The sequence below is a fragment of the Alligator sinensis genome, unplaced genomic scaffold (assembly GCF_000455745.1).
Source record: "Alligator sinensis unplaced genomic scaffold, ASM45574v1 scaffold147_1, whole genome shotgun sequence".
NCBI classification, from domain to species: Eukaryota; Metazoa; Chordata; order Crocodylia; family Alligatoridae; genus Alligator; species Alligator sinensis.
In genome coordinates, this window is record NW_005841847.1 from 2911869 (window position 1) to 2918419 (window position 6551).

The following is a 6551-nucleotide window of genomic DNA, read 5'->3' on the forward strand; positions in this document are numbered from 1 at the left end:
CCAAGGAGGGGGATTTCATAACTGTCTTCAAATAACCTGATGGGTATTTATAAAGAGGATGGCAATAGACCAGAGTTGGCAACCTTTACTAATGATAGGTCACAGCTTGTGACCTGGCCATTGCTTCCCTCCTGCTGCTGCCCCGGCTATCCCTACTGCATATGCAGCATTGTCTCTTGCCCCATAATGCAATCTCCACTAAAATATATGCTATTAAAAAGCATAGCAAGCAGCAATTTGGAGGGGCTAATTCAGTGGATATGGTAAGCAAAGGAGTTGGGGGTGGGGAGGGAGGGGGGAGAAGGAATCAGCCCTTTGCATAGCGCAGGGATGGTTGGGCAGCAGCCAGAGGCATAGCGAGCTCATTCACTGGCAAGCTCATTCACTGTCGTGACAAAAACTGAGTTGCAGGGGGAACACAATTCCATTGATCCCCGTCCCCTGCAAGATGCACTGATGGGTGCTGGAGAGCACAGGGTGGCCCTGCCATGGCAAAGCCTCCCAGGAGGGAGGGGATTGCTGGCATCTCCCCTCATAGATGGCTCCTGAGGCTGGTGCCACATTCACCTTCCCCGTGTTACACTGCTGGCAGCAGCAAAGTATCAGCATGCCATTACTAAAATGTGAAATGTGGAACTTGGGCCAGATTGGACAGCTGAGTGGCAGCAGGGGGTTGGCGCACTGTGGGAGAACCTACACATGCGCTTTACTGCAAAGTTGACTAGTTAGCCCCACAGTAAACTGTCACCATATACACGTGGCGCTATTAGGCTGGAATAAACTAATTAACTCTGCCATTAACTCATGCCCAACCTAAGTACTATCCTATGGCAGAGTTATTTACTCTGCCACAACATGCATATAGATTATGACCGGGGCTGGCTGGCCCCACACTAGAACCCAGCCCCTCTGCAGCATGTTGAACAATCATTTTAAATTGCAGCAAAAGAAATGTAGGCTGGCTATTAGGAAGAAATGTATTACTATGAGGGTGGTCAAGAACTGGAAAAAACCTACAGTAGTTCTAGAATCTCCATCCTTGTAAGTTTTTAAGAGCAGCTTAGACAAATATTTGTCAAGGAAAGTTTAGTCTGGGTGAGCCTGCCTTGAGCAGAAGAGTGGACTAGAAGACCTTATGAGGTGCCTTCTAGCTCTGCTTTTTTATGATTCCATGTCAAATCAAATAACAAAATTCATCAGAACAATTCAGTGACTTGTGTGTTCTTTAAATGCCTCACAGATTAAAAAGCAGCAACATTGCACCAAATGTCTGATGAAACCCTACCCCCCACTCCAAATAAAATCAAAATTCTAAAGTTCCAGAAGCAGACATGGTTCTTTGGGTAAATGCGGTATCTTCTATTAGACCAACTAAATAGTTGGACAAATTGTTCTTTGCAAGCTTTTGGGTACAAACACCCTTCTACAGGCACAGGGAGAGTATGTTCCATACGAAATTCATAAGAAACTAAAACAAAAAATAGGCCATCTCTTGATTAGCGGTAAAACTTCAAAGCAGATCCAACCATAGAATGTATCATGGAAGTCTTTTCAATGTAAGAGGAATAGGACTAAATCCAGCAGGGGCTAGGAGAAGCAGAGATTGATTTTGGATCATTGGTTTTATTTAATGATGGAAAGCTTTTTATTCATCACATGAAAAACAGGTTTTTTTTTAGAAATGGATATAAGGAGTGCAGTTAAACACAAAATACTGCTTACTATGAAGAGAGGGATTTTATCACTACTAAGGGAAGGAGTGCCAATCAGCTATCCAAATCACTCAAATTGGTCCAATAATAGCCCCAAAGGTATGGCATAAACCACTGCCTGTACAGTACAGGGAACAAAGGGAAGGAGAAGGGAAGGGAAGGAAGCTTCATCCCAGTGCTGCATATATATGCTGCTGGTATAAATTTGCACTCTCAGGCATTGGAAAGTTTAAGCAGGGTTTACGTGGTTCATTCCTTTGGATTCAGGGACCTAAATTCTACCTACATTGCCCACATTTGGGGACAATGTAAATGAAAAATACATTACCTAAAAGAACTTTAAAATATTTACTAAGGATACCAACAGCTTATCTGTGTTTCTGTACTCAATATAGTAGCCCATAATCTGAGCAACCATGTTCTTTGTAAAGAGGTAGTAATAGACTCCTGTCGCCTGATCTTAATAAAATTTAGAATTCCTAATAGAGGACTAATTAACAACACAGCATATGACCTTGTTTGGTAAATATAAATCCTGGGGGCTAGATCTTTATTTAGTGTAAATTATCAAAAGTCTATGGACTTTAGTGAAGCAATGCAAATAGCTGAGAATCTGGCCTTTTCTCTTCATGGTCTCACAATTTGCTCTCAGGACACTGATGTGTTTGCCATCTTTGACCACAGCTGTGCTGAAAACTACTGAATGGATACAATCTTCTTCAAATTATACCTAGATTATGCTGCTCAGAACAAAGATTAGAATATTTTTTTTAAGTTCAGGCACAATGCATTATCATGTATAAAACAAAGGACCATTGTAATGCTCCAAAGTAAAGCTTCTTAATGATAGGTCACAGCTATCTCTGCATCATAATCACATCATAATCTCTGCATTTAAATCAAAAGGGAGCTAATCAGATCTGAAGGTAGACATTGGTATTATATGTATGTCTTTTCAAATGGCATTCTACAAATTTAGGGTTACCATATATCCCATTCCAGAAAAGAGAACACCTGCCGCACACTGGGAGGAGGTTGGCAAATATGACTGTGAGGGGTAGTGATGTGCCGGTGCCCTGGCACTGCTCATTCCATTGCCCCTCATTCCCAAGCCACAGCCCCCCACCCCACAGCCCTGCTGGTGCCCCTCATTCCCTGGGCCATGCTGATGCGCCTCACTTCCATCCCAGGGTGACCAGATGCTGCTGCAAGAGGGAGAGAAAACGGTAGATGCTAGAATCCTGGGGGCACCTTCTCTGCTGTGGCAGAGAAGCTAAATGAAATTGGTAGGTGCTAGGACCCTTCAGACATCTCCTCTGCCGCTGGGCAGCCATGCAGTTCCCTGCTGCAGCCTGAGTGCCTGGGCAGTTTCTTCCAGCATCTGCAGGCACCCCCCCCCCACCACACACAGAGCCGAGCTGAGTAAAATCCTGGACATTTGATCAGATTTAAAAAAAAACCTGGACAGAGATTGGAGGATCAAAAAATTGAACATGCTTGGGAAAACCCGGACATATGGTAATCCTAACAAATTTAAACAGTATCTGTTATGGTTTAGGGATTGTGCTAATGACAGATTTACTGATGTTAACAGGGCCAGGATTTCCGATTTGATCTTGGAGTTGGTCGTGATGTTGCAGGATTTGGCCCTTATTTAGCATTTTCCTGACACTACAACATAAGTTCTTTCTTCCACAAAACCAAATACAGCAAGGTCTTTGCCCCATTAATATTTCATAGACATGCCACTAACTTTCTGCCTTCCTTAATGCCCGCAAGAGTGGGTTTTTTTTACAAGTTTTAGGATTCAGTCATTAATCCATCCGATGCAAAAATGAGTTTATTTTTTAAAACATATTTACAAAAATTAAAAAGTAAGTTTCATTTACTTCCCATTCTTCACTTGTACAACAGATAAAACTGATTATGTGGCAGTTATTCTACAATACTTTGTGTTTCTGTTCAAATAATGCTGACTAACTATTCTGAAGCTAAACAAATTAATTGAAATTCCAAATAAGTCGCTGATATGAAAAAAACACAAAGTACTCAAATGTCAAATCACACAAGCATATTTATTATATAAATATTTGATAAATTATAAGATTTTAATAAATGTAAACATTTCTAGGAAAATAGTGTTATATATTTCTTATTAATGTTTACAACTAATATGAGGCACACAGTGCAACAATACTTTTCTGATACAGAGATCACAAAATAATTACCTACATGTGTTATCTAAAAGTAAATGCTTAAATTTCTGTGATACAATATAGTTTTAAATTTATCTGTATTACTGATTCATGGATACATTTTCTTGGTAAATTAAGATATAGCTGCCATATGACTACCAATGGCACTGACACATAAATGTAAGTTGATATTTGGTTTATAGAGTAGATATTACCAAGAAAAATACTTACAATTATCTAGTACATAGTGGGTGTATATACGGGTTCATTAATTTGCTTTAGGTAATGCACATTATATCTAGTATCTCCATTGAGAGGTACTAGAAAAATGCGCATAAGCCTATTTTAATGGGCATTAGCTAAAGAGCAGTTCTTTGTGAAGCTTTAATGCGCATTAAAATAGGCTAATGCACATTAAAGCACACGTGTAGACATACCCATTGTGTTGTGTTATGCCCAAAGAAAATCTTACTTTGATTACCTGAGAATTTGCCCTGAACCAGGATAACTTTATACTATACATATTTTCCCTGCTTCTAGACTTGGAGTTCTTCTAAACAAAAAAACCCCAAAAAACAAAACAAATCAAACAACTAGATGATATGTGAAATTGATAAACTCAAGTCAATGGGAATTCCGGGTGTGAAAGGAAAGCAAGTTATGGCTTTCATTTATATACCATTGGCCAGTTATAAGTAAAACGTCTTAAGTATATGGACAAAGTTTAAGAAAATATATGTATTTATAAAATTGCATACAAAAATCATACAACACAAGCAATATACTGTTTTTACAGTATACTTGGCTGAGAGGTAGGGTTTTAAAATAAGATGTCCAAAAATGTGTTTCCTTATTTTCTTGTACCCACAACAAAACTGTGTCTTGATGTTAAACATTTTCTATGGAGACTACAGAACTCTTTCCAGAACTACTACTACTAATTTAGCACCACAAAAATAAAGAAGAGAATAAAAAGTTTGCAATGACATAAGAACATAAAATTCTATACAAACTGTATCAGAAGAAAGTATATTGCTTTTGTACTCTTTTGATGTCAATTTTTGGCAGATCATAATGCCCAGCTGGTTTCATGAAAGCTGAAAGTAGTTGAAATTATTAGTTTGTGTCCCTATCTGTCAATAAGTTTTCCTTTCTACATTTTAATATAGTTGATTGACACAACCAGTACAGCATATGTATTTTATTTAACACTTCATAAAAATTTGCACTGATTAGTTGCAGGTACTCACAAACATATGATAAAACAATTATATGCATCCCTGATATTAACATTGATGAAAACATGACAGAATTCTTAGAATTAATTAAACATTACAGAGATGAAAAACTGAAAATATTACAGCACCTACAATTTGCACCTTAAAGACAGAGTTTCCTGTTTTTGATGCATTGACCATATCACAGTTTTTACTGTATTTGAAGATGGAGACCAATGCTTGCATTAGGGACACATTTTCCACAGAATCCTCCACATCTTCCATATATTTTAGTACCATCCTGAAAATTACAGAGGCAAAAATAGAGGGATCTCAATCACAAAAACCTACTAAAGTACCAGCTACACAATTCAGTTCCTTAATGTTCTGAGTCATCAGAATCTTTAATACATCACACATGAGAAGATCAAATTAACATGAACACCTAGGGTGCCTGTACATGAGCGTGGAGGCTGCTCTAACACGCTGTAATTACAGTGCATTGGAGCATGGTCATTTCTGCACTCCAGCAGCCTCCTGCATCTCATGCATCAACGTCCCCATGCTTGAAAATGGTGGTGTGGGCACTTGAACTTTGAGTGAGCTTTAGTTCAATCACCCCTGCCACCATTTTTAAGCATGGGGATGCTGATATGAGACGCTGTGGTGCTTTAATAAGAATGGCTCTCAGAGCTGCCCTAATTAAAGTGCTGCCCCTCTCCCTGCCCCCAGAGCACATGTAAAAGTGCCCATAAGGGCCAAAAATACTTGTATTTTGCACCCTGAGAGTGTGAGACTTTTTAAAACCACACTGCAGATTAACATTGTGTAGTACACTTTGCAGTCTTGGGTGAGAAACAGACATCCTCTTTGGAGCATGATCAGCCATGGCACAGCTGATGCCCTTCACAGATGTTTTAATAGACACTGCCAGAGCTGTCATCCCCCAGGGTCAGTCTTCCTCCCCTTCCAGGGCTCCAGGGGCCCTATCCTGAGAGAAAGGACCCCAGGTGCTAACCTGGGGTACACATCTGCAAGTGGAAAGCCCTGCTTGCAGATGAGCCCCCATGTTGGAGAATGTGGAAATCCCACAGCTGAGATTCAAGTACAGAGTGGGGAGCTCCCTGAGGGGTTCTCTCTGCTTGCGTGTAGTACCTTGGCCCTGAGGTGGCAGTGAGAAAAGCATGCTAGGTGCCTGCATGCCTATTATGTTGTGACCCCTGGTGTCATGTACAAGAAGAGGGGGTAACTCCTAGGAGAGTTTCCCGCTCTGTGCTTGCGGAGCCACAGCAGTAAGATTTCCACAGGAAAATTCCTCCCCTCAACCTTCTGCCAATCACCTGGTTGTTGGGATGGGGAAGGGGGTGCATTCTCCTGGGGCTGGAACCCTTCTCCAGTTTTCTATGGCAGGGGCGGCGGTTTCGCCG